The 14426-nt window shown below is 48.9% G+C and overlaps 1 protein-coding gene across 1 annotated transcript in view; it reads right to left on the bottom strand.

The window, feature by feature from the left end:
- LARGE1 (LARGE xylosyl- and glucuronyltransferase 1) overlaps positions 1-14243 on the bottom strand; it is a 514447-nt gene extending 500204 nt beyond the window's left edge. Inside the window, exon 1 of the mRNA XM_034987635.1 lies at positions 13659-14243. The gene's annotated coding sequence lies outside the window, so the exon portion shown is untranslated. The remainder of the gene's footprint in view (positions 1-13658) is intronic.
- Between the last annotated feature and the right edge of the window lie 183 nt (positions 14244-14426).

Raw genomic sequence — 14426 nt, 5'->3', positions numbered from 1 at the left:
AGTTTTCATCATAAACTCATTTCTAAGGACAGAATTCCCGGCTTATTATAAACAGTAACACTTTAAAATAAAACTTTCACATTTTTAAACAGAACCTAACCATCTGAGACCCATCATTCATTTTAAAAATTCAAGAGCAAGCTATGTTTTTGAGATCTGAAAAAATTTATGTCATTCCTTAGCACGAGAAAGGGGCCCAGACGTCCTGTTTCTAACCCCAAATGTAAACAGTGTGAGAGAGCGTGCAAGGGGGCAGCTGGTGGCGGTGCCCGCCCTAATTAGCAGAAGGTTCCCACCCACCCATTTCAAACAGTTCCTCTGTTTGGGGTCCCTCTGAAGGGTTTGATACTCAAGAGCAGCATACCAGAGGGAGACTGGTGTTGGGTAAGTAAGAGATGCGCCTTTATAAACAGGGCGGCAGGGGTGGGAGGGATGACTGGGAAAATGGAAGGATGATCCACGGACCTGGGAGGGCTGGCCTTAGTCCAGTCAATTTCAGGGGAGGATCCATATGTGAGGCTGAAAATCTGAAAATTGATTCCATTAAAACCATCCACGCCTGTATCCTCCATGGAAAAGCTTCATTCATGTATCCCCAGGGGTATGTACATCCCAGTGTCAGGACACCTGGGCCAGTGGATTACGGGACAGAGGTTAAGAGGAAATGTTCTACAGACAGAACTGGGGTCCAGGCTCTGGCTTTACACTTGGGCAAAAACCCCATCTCTGCGCCTCAGTTTCCCCCATGGATCAAATGAACTGCACAGTTTAGTAGGATTAAAAGCCACTGTGCATGTAAAGCATATATCCTAAGCATTTAAGAGGCAACTCAAGGGATGGTCGCTACAATTGTTATCCCCATTATTACTGTTACTGTTATTTTAAATACTGTGAAGTACAACTTGCTAAGGAAGAGTCCTCTCCTATCCCACTGATGGGCTCTCATCTCCTTTCCCAGGCAGAGGGCAAATTTCTAATGAGAGAAAGGAGCAAGGTGGACAGAAAGTTCCAGGAAAATGGCCTCAGGTGATGAGTGGATTAAGGTTTGCCATTATGTTCAGGGTCTCTGCAAGCTTTCTGAGAGCTCTGGACAGGTCTGGAAAGATAAAACCTGTGGCCCCCTCCTCTACCCCCCCGGGAGCCATCTGTCTCCTCATTTTGCCAAGCACAACCACCGAAAGTCAGAGGCAAAGAGCATGTAGGGAGGGATAGGGGAGAAAGAGGGGGGAAGCTCTAAATAATAACACAATTACAATCACTACTACTTACCGAGTGCTTTCTGTGTATGGCTCTGTCCTAAGCATGACACACACATTAACAGATTTAATGAGCTCAAAAATGCTGTTCCAATAGGAGTTATGGATAAATCCAAGCAGAAGAAAAAGGGATATGTCAACAAGCAAGAGCCAGAGAAAGCATCCCTTGGTGTGTATTAAGTCAGACTACCACTGGCAAAGCAGCAGGGCTTCATGAACCATGAAACCAACGTCGTGCCAAGCGCAAGTTTATAAAGTGCTGTGGTGCCTGGATCACACACACCCTCTGATAAGCCCGGGGTTCATCTATCACTCTTCCGTGATTCGCTAAGCAAACCTATTCATGCAGCACCAATGTCTGGCTTACAAGGGCAGTGTGATAATAACCCAAACGGACCTCACAAATACTAGAGGCAATCCTAAACATCCAACAGAAACACGCTGGTTATCTGAAGAAGCGTCTTCGGGCACTGGGGCTGAGCTTCCGTACAAAGTTAGCCATCCTCCCCAGCGACTTCCCCATCACTGATAATCTCTCAATCCACCACAAGCACCACTCTGCAAAGGGTTCTCCAAAGGACATCTGATGGATGTGAAGCCCAGTAAACAGAAACCACGGTCAAAGACTCCATCAGCACCTAGGGACCAACAGCATAGCCAGGAAGAATCAAACACTCACAGGGAAGAGCCGACCTTCTCCGTCAGGGTTTAAAACACCTAAGGGGAGAAGAAAGAGGAGGCTGAAGATCAGAGAAAATGGAGAGAGCAGAGAAATGGAAAGTTAAGGTAGCAGGGAGAAGAGGGTGTGGGGAGGATGGTGGCCACACAGCGACATCCAAGAAGGACAAGACAAGGGAAGCAGCGGGGAGACAAAGGTTCTTCAAGCTCTGCCCTGGCCAAACTTCACCATTCAGACTGGAGGGTGTAGAGAAAGGCAGGTCTCAGCCTGGAGAGGTGGCAAGGGTCCCTCCCCCCCCTCCGCCAGCATGATCGCCATGCTGGTCACAGGCAAGGGGGCGTGCCCTCTTCCAACTCGGGAAACCCTGAGAAGCTAATCCACACACACGCATAACCCATGCGCTCCGGCAGCGCACTGGAGTCCTCAAGGTTCAGCAAGAAAGGGTTTGTATTATGCCTGGACAGCAAATGAAATCCAAAATAACCACCACTGTCACCGTGCAGGGAGCAGACAGCCTGGTCCAGGCATGCGGTGAAACACTGAGGATCCCCCCGTCCTAAGAAGCACTCTTTACCGGGGGCTCACGCGCTCTGGCAAGGCAGCCAGCCTAGAGCACTGGGAGGATGGCATGCAAAATGCAGAAGCAGAGACCAGCACGGGGCACAGATGCAGTTCAGCATCCAGCATTGGGAAAACCCTGCAGAAAGGGCTGCCTGAGCTGGGTTGTGCGGGAAAAACAGGGGTGGCCTAAGGCAGACAGAGGGAAAGAGCTTATCATGCAGAAGGAGAGGTATGTGCACAGCTTGGCAGGTTTGGGGGGAAATAACCAGTAAGAAAACAAAACAAAACAAAACAATGAGGTCGGGACTGGGGATGCGGCTGCAGAGAAAAGCAGGGGCCAGTTCATAACAAGCTTTATGTGTCCTGATAAGAAAGTTGGAAGGGGGCGCCTGGGTGGCTCAGTCATTGGGTGTCTGCCTTCGGCTCAGGTCATGATCCCAGGGTCCCGGGATCAAGCCCTGCATCAGGCTCCCTGCTCAGTGGGAAGCCTGCTTCTCCCTCTCCCCCTGCTTGTGTTCCCTCTCTGGCAATATCTCTGTCAAATAAATAAATAAAATCTTTAAAAAAAAAAAAAAGAAAGTTGGAATTTTCCAGGGCCCAAGTGTGAGCCAGTGAGTGTAAATACACAGAACATTCTAGAAAAGCCCTTGTTCTTTAAAGAATAAAAATAAAGGCTCTCTTATCTATAAGGGATCAGGCTAGTCTATTTGAAAACCTCTGTTATCCAGAATGGCTTCCGCGGCAATTCTGAAAGGTGGGTACTGCTGTCTCCCAGCAAAGCCATCCTCAGGCAGAGAAACACCAACAGTCCTGGGAAGCACAGCACAGCTTTACTTTTAAGGTAGATCGGGAGCCCAGATGTCAGAGCTCCAGCCGTTTTGCTCTCAGCCCACTGCAGCTGCTTTGGGAACCACTCATGAGGAAAAGAAGAATTGTCTCTATTCCATCCCTTACTGGGTGTCATCCAAGGCTAGGAAAAAGGTTGTTCTATAACCCTGGGCTCGTTGGAACAAACCCCCCAATAAAAGCAGCTCTGGAGAGTGCACTTTCACCCAAGCCCCATCCCCACGCCCAGCCACACCAAGGGAGAATGTGCTATTTCAAGAATTGCTGCTACTTTCAAGAGTAAACTTTATTCCAATGAGGCCGCTTTCCGGTGGGCAACAAAAACCATCTCAGAATTCTGTACCGATGACGGGGATTGGAGAAAAGTGCAGAAGCTCCTCTCAGCTTCCATCCCCACCGTACCCGTTCTAGCCCAGTGGTCTTCACAGCTTCGTGCATGAACTAAGGCAAAAGCCTGTTCAATGGCCTCCCAGCTTCCATCTCTCCCCACTCCAGTCTGACCCCAATACTGTTACTAGGCTCATCTTCCTAAAACAGAGCCTTTTTTTTTTTTAAGATTTTATTTATTTATCTGAGATTGAAAGAGAGAGAGCATGAGCGGGCGGGGGCGGGGCAGGCAGAGGGAGAGGGTGAAGCAGGCTCTCCACTGAGCAGGGAGCCCAACCCGAGGCTCGATCCCAGGACCCTGGGATCATGACCTGAGCTGAAGGCAGATGCTTAACCAACTGAGCCCCAGGCGCCCCTAAAACAGAGCTTTGAATACACCATCCTCCTGATCAGAAGTCACCCTGCCTTCCAAGAGCCCACAGCCCCCAACCTAGCTTGCCAAGTTCATCTCCAACTCCTTGCTAACAGAAACCCAAGCTGGCTTATCCTGTAATCCAGAAATACTTATTTGTCAACCTAACCCTTGACCTCCCCTGCAAATCTTCTGTTCAGATTTTAACCATCCTGCGTCCAAAGACCCAACTCAAATCCTACCTCCACCGAGTTTAAGCAACTAAAGCAAACTCCCGCCTCTGATTTTCCCATCCAGCTTCAAGAATCCCCAACCATTCACTGCACTGCAGCATGGTTTCTATTCTTGCTCTGAACCTGTTCGTCTGAATCTTCCATTGTTGTTTAATTTATCACACATTCTTTAAATCTCTCCAACTATGTTTCTTGAGGGCAGGTGCAGCAAGCTTTCAATTTAATTTAATGAATGATTACTTTAGGATTCCTAAGTGCCAGGAGTGTAGCAAGACATACCCACAGGTACTCAGATGGGCTAACCTAGCCACAGTGCTTAAGGAGCTGACCCACAAGTACGGGAATAAGAAAAGTATCTGGTTGGGGCACCTGGGTGGCTCAGTCGGTTAAGCGTCTGCCTTTGGCTCAGGTCATGATCCCAGGGTCCTGGGATCGAGCTCCACATCGGGCTCCCTGCTCGGTGGGGAGCCTGCTTCTCCCTCTTCCTCTGCCTGCCACTCCCCCTGCCTGTGCATGCTCTCTCTCTCTCTCAAATAAATAAAATATTAAAAAAAAAAAAAAGGATCTGGACACTGACAAAGTCAAGCATTAGAAGACAAGCACAGTCTTCAGGGTTTGGGGGCAATGCCTCCTCCCACACCGTTCTTCCATCTCCTATTCACTAAGACCCAGATCGAATATTCTCTTCTTTGACTCCCTCAAGCATAATGCTACCCAACACACTGCGCCCACTGTCCTTCGTCCATGCCTTTATTAGCATCTACCTCCCTCACCAAGACAAGGCTACCGATGATGGCAGGTGATCTCACCTCTGGTCCCAATGTCAAGATGAGACCTGCACATCGTGACAGTTTAGTGAATGCTGGCTGAGAAGTGGTGGCTGAGTGGATGCTGAATGAGTGAAGGAAATGCCAACAAGGATATACGGAGTGCCCGGGGCCTGTAGGCAGGAGAGATGGTGACTGGACAGAGAAAGGACAGAGGATAGAGGAGTCTGATCCAAAAAAGGGAGAAGCAGTATCAGAACCAAGTGGGAAAACAAGGGCCATTTTTAGGCAATAGCCAAGAGGCCAGGACTAGAGAAGACCTGCAGAGTCCTAGGGCAGATGGCGAGCGTAGACAGTGGGGAAGCTAAGCTGACGGCCAGTGTAGACAGGTGGAGAAGCCAGGGCAAGGTCAGCACTGAGACCGCACACTGAGCTGAGTCCTGGCCCCACGCTTCCTGGCTGTGTGACCTGGGCAAGCCTCAAGCTTCCACACTCTGCAAGTGGGAGAGTAAGCACGCCCACCGCCTGGCATGCTGAAAGGCTGAAACGGCACAAAATGATCCAACAGGAGAGAGCCTGGCATGAAGGAGGCGCTTAAGGAACATGCTTTTGGGTATGGAACAGGCTGACGTAGAGAGACCAAGGGAAGGGAAGGGGCTGAGGACGGACACCTAGAAGTCACAGGTGTGAGAAGGCAGAGCCACGGGCTGCGTGGGGAGGTCGGGGAGGTCGGGAAGCCCGGGTTCTGGTCCCGTCTCCTCTCTGCATCATTCTCTTTACCTCCCTGGCCTTAGTAGCCACAGCTATGAATGGAAGGCGTTGGTGCAATGGGACCCAAGGCGCCTCCAGCCCTGCAGTGTCTCCACAGGACAGCTCTGCCCCTGGGGCAGAGAATTCCGACATGGAAAAGCCCGGGGGGGGGGGGGGGATTCATGAAAACAGAGAAAGAACAGATACCAAGATGGCAGTGGAGAGGTCTCCCAGAGGAGACAGAAGGCTCCAGCCTTCCCTAGCTTTCCCAAGCCCTCCTCCTCCTCCCCCTCCTCCTCAAAGGGAGCCACACCCCCCAGCTCCCCCCAGGTCACTCCATAATCACCCTCCCCAGCACTGGGAAGAGCATCAGCAACAATCCACGCTTTTCCAGGCATTTGCCAGGCCACCCGGCAGGTACTCGACAGGCGTTAGGGCACGCCCATTCTTCTGGTGCCAGAAAAGTCAAAATCCCCACAAAGTGAGAGCAAAGGAAAGCGGCCATGCATGACAGTACTGTACTCCCCCTGCCTTGTGACAAAGCCATCAGCGTTTGAACCACAACAATGACCCCAAAGAGAGTTCAGTTTGCTGACCTGAAATGTCCTTCACATTTTTAAAATAACATCTTCCTGGAGAGGCCTCAAGTCTGTACGTCCACTGATGTTCACGCGCCCTCCCTCTCCCGGCACGTCCCACCCCCCACCCCCCCAGCAGCACTGAGAACACGACCGCTTGTTCATTCAACAAACAAATCGTTCTGTGTGGCCACACTCCTTATTTTGTGCAGACCTACTAAGCACGGGGCACCATGCCTGCAGGCAGGGGAAAAGCCCTACCTGCTGATTCACTCTGCCTGAACCTCCCTTGGCTCCTGCAACAACCAGGAAATGCCATTCCCAGATGAGCGCTCACATCAGTCAAGGAGGCTGGCATACTAAGGATGGACGCAACTGTTCTGGAAACAAAAGGGGGGAAGGGGTGTTTCCCAGGAACCACAGAAATGTTAACCTTACTCAATAATAAATCGGTGACCGATGTATCCAAGGCAATCCCTAACCACACAATCACACTGGAGAGCCCAGGATTCCCTGCTGGATTTAAATGAAAAAAAGAAAAAAAAAAAAAAACAGGAAGAAAGAAATGCCCACATGTCTATGTCCTGCTCTAAATCCTCCTAAATTCTACTGCTTCTTCCATGGAAAGATCAGCAAGCCCCTTCTTCCCAGTTGGCCTTGGTACTTCAAAAAAGGACTATGTGAAAAGCAGACCTCTCCCTGTAGTCAGGGCTCCATCTCCATCTTCATTTGCTGCCCTTCCAAAGCGCAGCCCCATAATGTGACAAGAGAGGCTAAAATTACCGGTGATATGGCACTTTCCACTCCAGCCCCAGCCTGTGATTATCTACAACTCCAGGTTGCCCCAAATTACCTCTGGAGCCTCAAACGCCTTACATTTTATTTCATTCCTAGAACAAATTCCTTTCTGGAAACTTTCATAAGAGATAAAGGAACAAAAACCAAAAAAGCCCTAGGTATCTCAGTTGCAGCAAAGGAAGAGCCAGGAGGCTAGCATGCTTCTGAACATCTCCTACGTTTATCACCTCTGAAGCCAATTAATTCATGTCTCCGCAATTATGAAAACTCAGAATCCTAGAAACTCTTGCCTAATTTATTTTTTTAATTTTTTAAAGGATTTTATTTATTTATTTGAGAAAGAGAGAGAGAGCGTGCAGGAGTGGTGGGGAGGGGCATAGGGAGAGCGAGATGCAGACTCCCCGCTGAGCAGGGAGCATGAGCAGTGAGACCCCAGGACCCTGAGATCAGGACCTGAGCCGAAGGCAGACGTTTAACCAACTGAGACACCCAAGAGCCCCGTTACCTAATTTACTTTTTAAACCACTTCTGTTCTTGATATATTCTTAGAGGTAGAACCTCAGTGGGAGCAGTTAAGGAACTCAGACAGGTGTGTAGTTAGGACTGCTACCTCCAGGAAGAACAGCAGTTAAACAAGTAAATCTGCCCTCAAGTAACTGGGTTAGTAAGGGAACGGTAGGTGCTGGTTAGTGGTTACGAAAGTTGATATAACTACCAGACTTCTTTCAGTAATACAGTTCCATATTAGGGTCCCTGGCAGGTGAACATAGGGAGTTATATGTTAAAACATTTGAAGTTTGTATTAAAAAATCCTTGGTTTCATGTAACAGATAAGGCTCCCAAAAGCATCCATCATGATTGTCTCAATCAAATAATTCGAAATACAATAAAGGAACTAGCTATTAAAAAGAGCCTTTTATGAATCCCTTTTGTAAACTAAAAATCTTTTGTACCCCAATTATTTGTCTTAAAGTGTCTGCCTTTAAAATCAAATTTTATAAGCCAAATTCTGCTAAAATAGGGCACTCCGATATTTAGCATCAATATCGAAATAATAATTTTTTAAAAAGTCATATTTACATTGCACTCACTTTGAATCTCCTCTTTCCAATAAGCACTGCCCTCTATAGCCAGGAAATCAATGCCTGAGTAGAGAGAACCCTTCTTTCTAGAACACAAATGTGGAGGCATAAAATTAAATTGGTTTTCATTTTTCCCAACTTGTGCATCTACACGGATTGCTTTTCTGCATCCGTTTTTCTTCTAAACATCCCTGCCTCATACTCACCCAAGAGCTTGTCTACAAGGTAAATGGCACACACACCCCCTACCATGGGGCAAATGAAAGGGCTCCCCTTTCCACGGTAGAGTCCAGACTTTGCAAAATCCCCAAGGGTCAACTGAAGACAATCAAAATTTTCAGCATTGCTTTTTATCACAACATACTTAATTCTCAAGTAGTTCTCAAAGAAGAGGTAACATCAAAACCAAGTTGCTTTCATATTACTTAAGAAATTAGCAGGCAAGTCTAGATGCTTATGTGTGAATGGCCTAATATATCAGAGAGAGAGATCAGAGAATCTACAAGCAACACAGCAAAGACTTCACGCTTCTTTTCTTCAGCATTGTCTACCCGTGGTGTTTTATATTTCAAGATAGGGTACACCTTTGAACTGGTCAGGCCTCTTCCCATTTCAGAGCTAGAAATCTTAAATAGTCGGAGCTTTGCCACTAACTAAGGCAAACCCATTCCCTCTCTGGGCCCTAAATTCCTAGCTGCAAGGTACAGAACTGATGTATAGAGACAATGCCTGAAGCCCAGAGAGGTCAAGCGGGATTCTAATGTCACACAGCAAGTTAGCAACAGATGATGCAAGACTAGACCCAGATCTCCTGATTTTACTTAAATCACCCTGCCTCCCACTCAACGCAGGTAAAGATGATACAGGCAAAACACACACACAGGCTTCTTTTCCCTCCATTTTCTGGCTCCTATATCTGAAAAAAAACTAAATATATTTTGCCCTGGGGCTCACTGCTGCAACTGTGATTTTCCTTTCTCCCTAACACTGTTGCTTTTCTTCTTCACTATACAGTTTGTTCATCCAACAACACACACACACATACACAAACACATATGCACACAGGCATGCACACACACTCGTCCTCATTAATAAACTCTTCCTTTCCCAACAGCAAAGAAAGTTTAGGCCAGAACTGAACTGACTCAAATACTAGAACCTTGTTCTAGTGCTAAACGTGGCCATAACTCTACCGAGAAGCCCATCTGACACAATGGAATTTGTTCTCAGAGAGAAGGACTTTTCCCCCATACTGTATCATTTGTCAAGTAACATTGTCATTTCTCCCACTGCTGCATAATCACATAATGAAAGCCCCAGTGGAATGCAGGTACACAAGAGGGCAGACTTAAGGTTGATAAGGGACCCTTTACTTGCATTCTAACAGTTTTTTTAAAGAACAGGCAAAGTGCTCAATGTAGAAGGATAAAGGACAAAAAAAGAAAATTCCTTTTCCTGTTTTTATTAACAATGTGGGATAATCAACCGGTAGTCTGGGATCTTATCCAGAAACCATTCTTGTCACCATTTGAATACAGGGAGTATGAAGCTAGTCCCCAGCGTGGAATCCTATTAAATTATCTCCCTTCTAACACCAGGCTTCCCCTCTCCCAGAACACCTTCCAGCCACATTAACTAATGACTGTTCTCCATACACAGTACATACTTTAAGGTTTCCATGCTGTTCTTTCTAGCTGGGACTCCCTTCCTTTCTACTCCTCTGGCAAACTCAAACTCGTCCTTTGCACAAACCTGTAAAACAGCACTTAGCTCATGATAATGGTTCGTTCCCTGGACTTCTGCTTCCCTGAACGAAAGGTGAAACCTCTGCAGCCTCCAAGTGGAGCATGGCATCTGCCACATAATAGATGTTCAATTACTATTTGAGTTAAAAGGAGAAACGTTTTCTAAAATACATTTGCTTATGTTGTAAGTTTACTGGCTGCCGCCTACTGCCCTCCAAGGGTCGATGTGGTCAGAGAGGAAGGGAGTGCCCGAGGACCTCTCAATGTCAAATGCGCTGGAGGAGAGCCACAAAGCCTCAACACCACCCGCGGATCCTGTGAGCTGGCTGTATTGCTCCAGGGTGTCAGTGGCTGGGTCCCTGGAGCTCTCAGTCCCCTGGGACTTACTTACCCCGACCCCCGGCCCCCGATCTTGCATGCTCCCTACTCTCTGAGAACTCTGGCTCAAAGATGCCTTCCCATTATTCACAGACCCTAAGGAAGACCAGAATTCTGCCTCAGCTTCTTACTCTCCCTCTGCCACCTGGCTTCCCTGAAATTCACAAGACTTCATTCATGCCTTAGGACCAGGTATATATCTTTTCCAAGACCAGTTTTCACCAGTTGATGCTCAATGACAAATTTAATAGTATTTTCCTGCTCCAATCTCTCACCCCTTGGCTATACTGTGCCTATGAGAAACAACTATAAAGCTTTAATAGCAGAAATAAAGCTTTATGCTGACAGTTTTCCTTAGACCACAACAATAGCTCCCTTCAAACTACCTAAATATGCACTACACATATGGATAAAAGATCACAAATGTGGTCTACCAGACCCCAGAGTTGAGGAAAATGTAAAAACTCACATAGGTTCACAGGTTCCAAACACTGAGTCTAATTCCATATGCTGAGTTGGGGCTTTTAGAAAACCGTGAGTCTCAAATCTTGGTGACATTTGCCTTCTTTGGTGCCAGTATTCTGAGCAGGGTAATCTCTTCTTGGACTCTGCCTCTCACCTTTTCTGCCTGCCCACCTCTGGAGTCAGCTTTGATAAGACTTGGCCACGTGGATAAGGTAAGCCTGGGCAATGGGGCTTTGTTCTTCAGCAAAATAGAATTATCTTCCAATTCTGCTGGAAGAAACCTAGATGCTAATGACTTAATGCTGTTAAAAGAGTAGAGAGCATCTGAGACAAAAGTGCAAACCAGACTGTCGAAGGTTATATGTATAAAAATACAAGGTATGTATTTTTAAGGGATGACCGTAAGAAATTTCAAGTTTGATGGAATTGACTCTAGACTCCATTTAGGATGGATGATTTTATGGGATTTTTATGAAGACTGCAGGTGACATGCAGTCCAAAACCAAAAAAAAAAAAAAAAGGCAGTTCTGATCACAAACCCTCAGGGAACACAAAGTTAGCATGGTCTAATGCCCAAAGGATGGAGTCTGCAGGAAGTTCTATCTCCTGAAATGTACAGCCCTCATATACTCAGAACTTTGCAGTTAACCAGTCCTGACTTGTCGAAATGACACTTTAGATGTGATGAGACCCATCATTCAGCATTTGGAATCCACTCATTCATGCAAGCATACATCAGGTACCAAAAAAGTCAAGTTCAGGAGCCTAAAGAGAAACCACAGCCTTTTGTACCGTGGGTCCTTGTGTTTTCTTCCTTGGTGGTAGAACAGAGGACTAGTCCCCCTAGTGTCCTGCTACTGTAAGTGGCTGAAGGATGGAGACACTCCTGCATTCTGCATCCACATTAAAGCACAGCTCAGGAACCCAGAACCCCAAGGAAACCTTCACATCTCCCCAAAGAGATGGAAGCTCTCTGCGACTTAGGAGGAGACCGGAAAACCTGACCTGTCATTTCCAAGGCCCTTATATCTGGTTTAAAAGCCAATATGATCTGCCATTACCTCACACTAAAAAGTTAACCCACTAGCCAGCACGCTTCACTACGTGAAGGAAAAGAACCCATACTTGTCAGTGGATGACTGCCCACTCCAGAGTGATCCAACATTTGCTTGGAACACCTCTCTATCCAACTGGGCAGATTTGTTTCCTGTCCTTGCCACTACTTGAAAACCCACTAACACCTAAATCTTGACAACTTCTGCCTCTCTGTTCCAGTTAGTTTTCTTCCTGGTGTGGAATTAACAGGGCCAGCCTCCATAAACGTGTGTTCTCCTCAAACAATTTTCACTGAAGTAAAACACTCCTGAAATATAAAGGTATACTAAGATGTGTGAAACCTTAAAGCCAGGTTTTGTTTTGTTTTGTTTTGTTTTTTATCCCCAGTGAGGACTCCTGCCCGTGAGTAATTCATTCATGTCACCCATTTGTGAGAGATGCGAAAAGAAAACACCACTTATTCCTTTCCTAATTTAGAACCTTCCCTTGTCTTAAGTCTACCAAAGCTGACTCCTGGGGAGGGAAGACAAGCGAGGTAAGGAGAAAAATGAGCCTGAAGTGACTGCATCCACGGAGTGAATAAGCACTTTGGGTTTCCACCTGTGTCAGAGACGGACCGATCTGCATTTAGGGGAGGTGACCGCCCCACCTCATACCCCCCAAGAAAGAAGCAGGAGCCTGAGTGCTCTCTTGGGGAACTTACATAAGACCCTGTAAAACTTCCTGTGACATTCACAGAAAATGTAAGCTGCTATTTTGCTCCCTCAGGAGATCATTTTAATGGACTGAGTGACAAAATTCACAGATTCGGAATTCAACAGAAACCTGCTCAACCGAGGTACACCAGCTGAGGGACGAGAAAAATCCATCCCCATTAAACAGGGTCACCCGGGGGATGGATTCAATGTAAGAGAGACAATCTGTTCCCTCCTAAGTGACCCATTTAAAATCAGATTGTTCCAGGGAAACCTCAAAGGTTTAATAAATTTTAAACTGGCAAGGACAGCCTTGTAGGACTGAGGTTCCTTAAAAAGGAAAATGTTAAAGAAGGTAATAGAGCAATAAACAAAATAACTTAAGGATGCACGAACTTTGGAGTCAGTCACTACACCCTTCAGCAACAGAGACAGTCACAGGAATGCCTGGATCGCCATACACTGATCTCTCATCCTAAGCAGCTTTGTCTCACAGGACGGCCACTCTGCTTAGGTTTCCTCTCTACAGAGAGCGCTGCCATCCAACCACTCTGTCCTATAGAGGGACAAAAAGCTCTGGCTACTCACCCTAAATCGCCTTGACTCTCTACCACGAGGAGCAAAGAAAAGTTCCTTACAGCATCACACCAGGAAAGGCAGGTAAAGATCACCCAAGAGGGACAGCGAAAAACACAGTAGGATCCCCAAAGTACAGGCGCCCAAAGCTAACAAGCTGCGGGGACTGGGGGGGTGGGGGTGCGAGATTCGGGCACACCACCTCCCGCTGTGGACGGGACACTCCTCCTTGCTTGCCCCCGGTTAGCAGTGCCTAGGAGCGGGGCAGTCCCTGAGAAGGGTCCTGGGGACATCAGAGACTTGTGGACTTGCACCTCCGCCTGTCCAGGGCTCCTGACCCAGGAGCTGAGGGTGTGCCCTCACAGGGGATACCAGCTACAGGTTCGGAGAACTCGTCCGGCGCCGCTCACCAGGGCGCCCCCGCCGAGGCTCTCAAGCACCCCCGGGCTCTTACCTTGGCCGCGACTGCCGCCAAACACAGAGAGACCGCGGAAGAGCAGGGTGGCGCGGCGGCCCTGCCGCCGCCGCCTACAAGGCGCAGGGGGTCCGGGTCGGGGTCCCAGCAGGCGCTGCCCTAGTTCAAGCGGCGGTGCCAAGCGCAGACTTCGGGGCGGCCCCCGGCTCCAAACGCTGCGGGGAGGGTCCGGGCCGCCCAAGCTGAGCACTGTCCCTTCTTTCTCTCCCTCCGGCGCCGCTACCTGGAGCTGCTCCCTGCCCCAGGGACTCTTCCGAGCCGGGGGCGCCCCGCATGGGCAGGGGCCTGCGTCCGCCACGGGCCGGGTCCGGGAAGGGGGCGCTGGGGAGAGACGCGCGGCGGCCGCCGGGGCCGGCTCCACCTCCCGTGCTCCCCGCCGCTTCGCCCCTTCAGGGCAGGGCCTGCCCGCTCCCGGCCCCGCGAGGCGAGCGCGGCCGCGCCCCCAGCTTCGGGCGCCGGGGCTCCGCGCGGCGGCCGGGCAGCGGCAGTCCGACCGGGCCGGACGCCGAGCGCGGCGGCTGAGAGGCTGCAGCCGGCCGCGGCGCCCCCTCCCCCCGGGCCTGCGCCGCCCGCGGCTCCGCGGGAAGGAGGCGCTGGAGAGGGCCTCGCCCCGGCCTGGGGCGCGGGGCCGGGGGCGCGGGGCCGGGGGAGGCGCCCCGGGAAGGTCACCGGAGCGGAGGCGGGGCGCAGCGCGGTGGGTGCGGTTTTTTTTTTTTTTTTTTTTTTTTTTTTTTTTTTTTTTTTTTT

Source organism: Mirounga leonina, unplaced genomic scaffold, assembly GCF_011800145.1.
Source record: "Mirounga leonina isolate KUSES-001 unplaced genomic scaffold, KU_Mleo_1.0 Mir_418, whole genome shotgun sequence".
Classification (NCBI taxonomy): domain Eukaryota; kingdom Metazoa; phylum Chordata; class Mammalia; order Carnivora; family Phocidae; genus Mirounga; species Mirounga leonina.
Note: the sequence above shows the minus strand (reverse complement) of the source record. Positions and strands in the feature narration are given on the sequence as shown.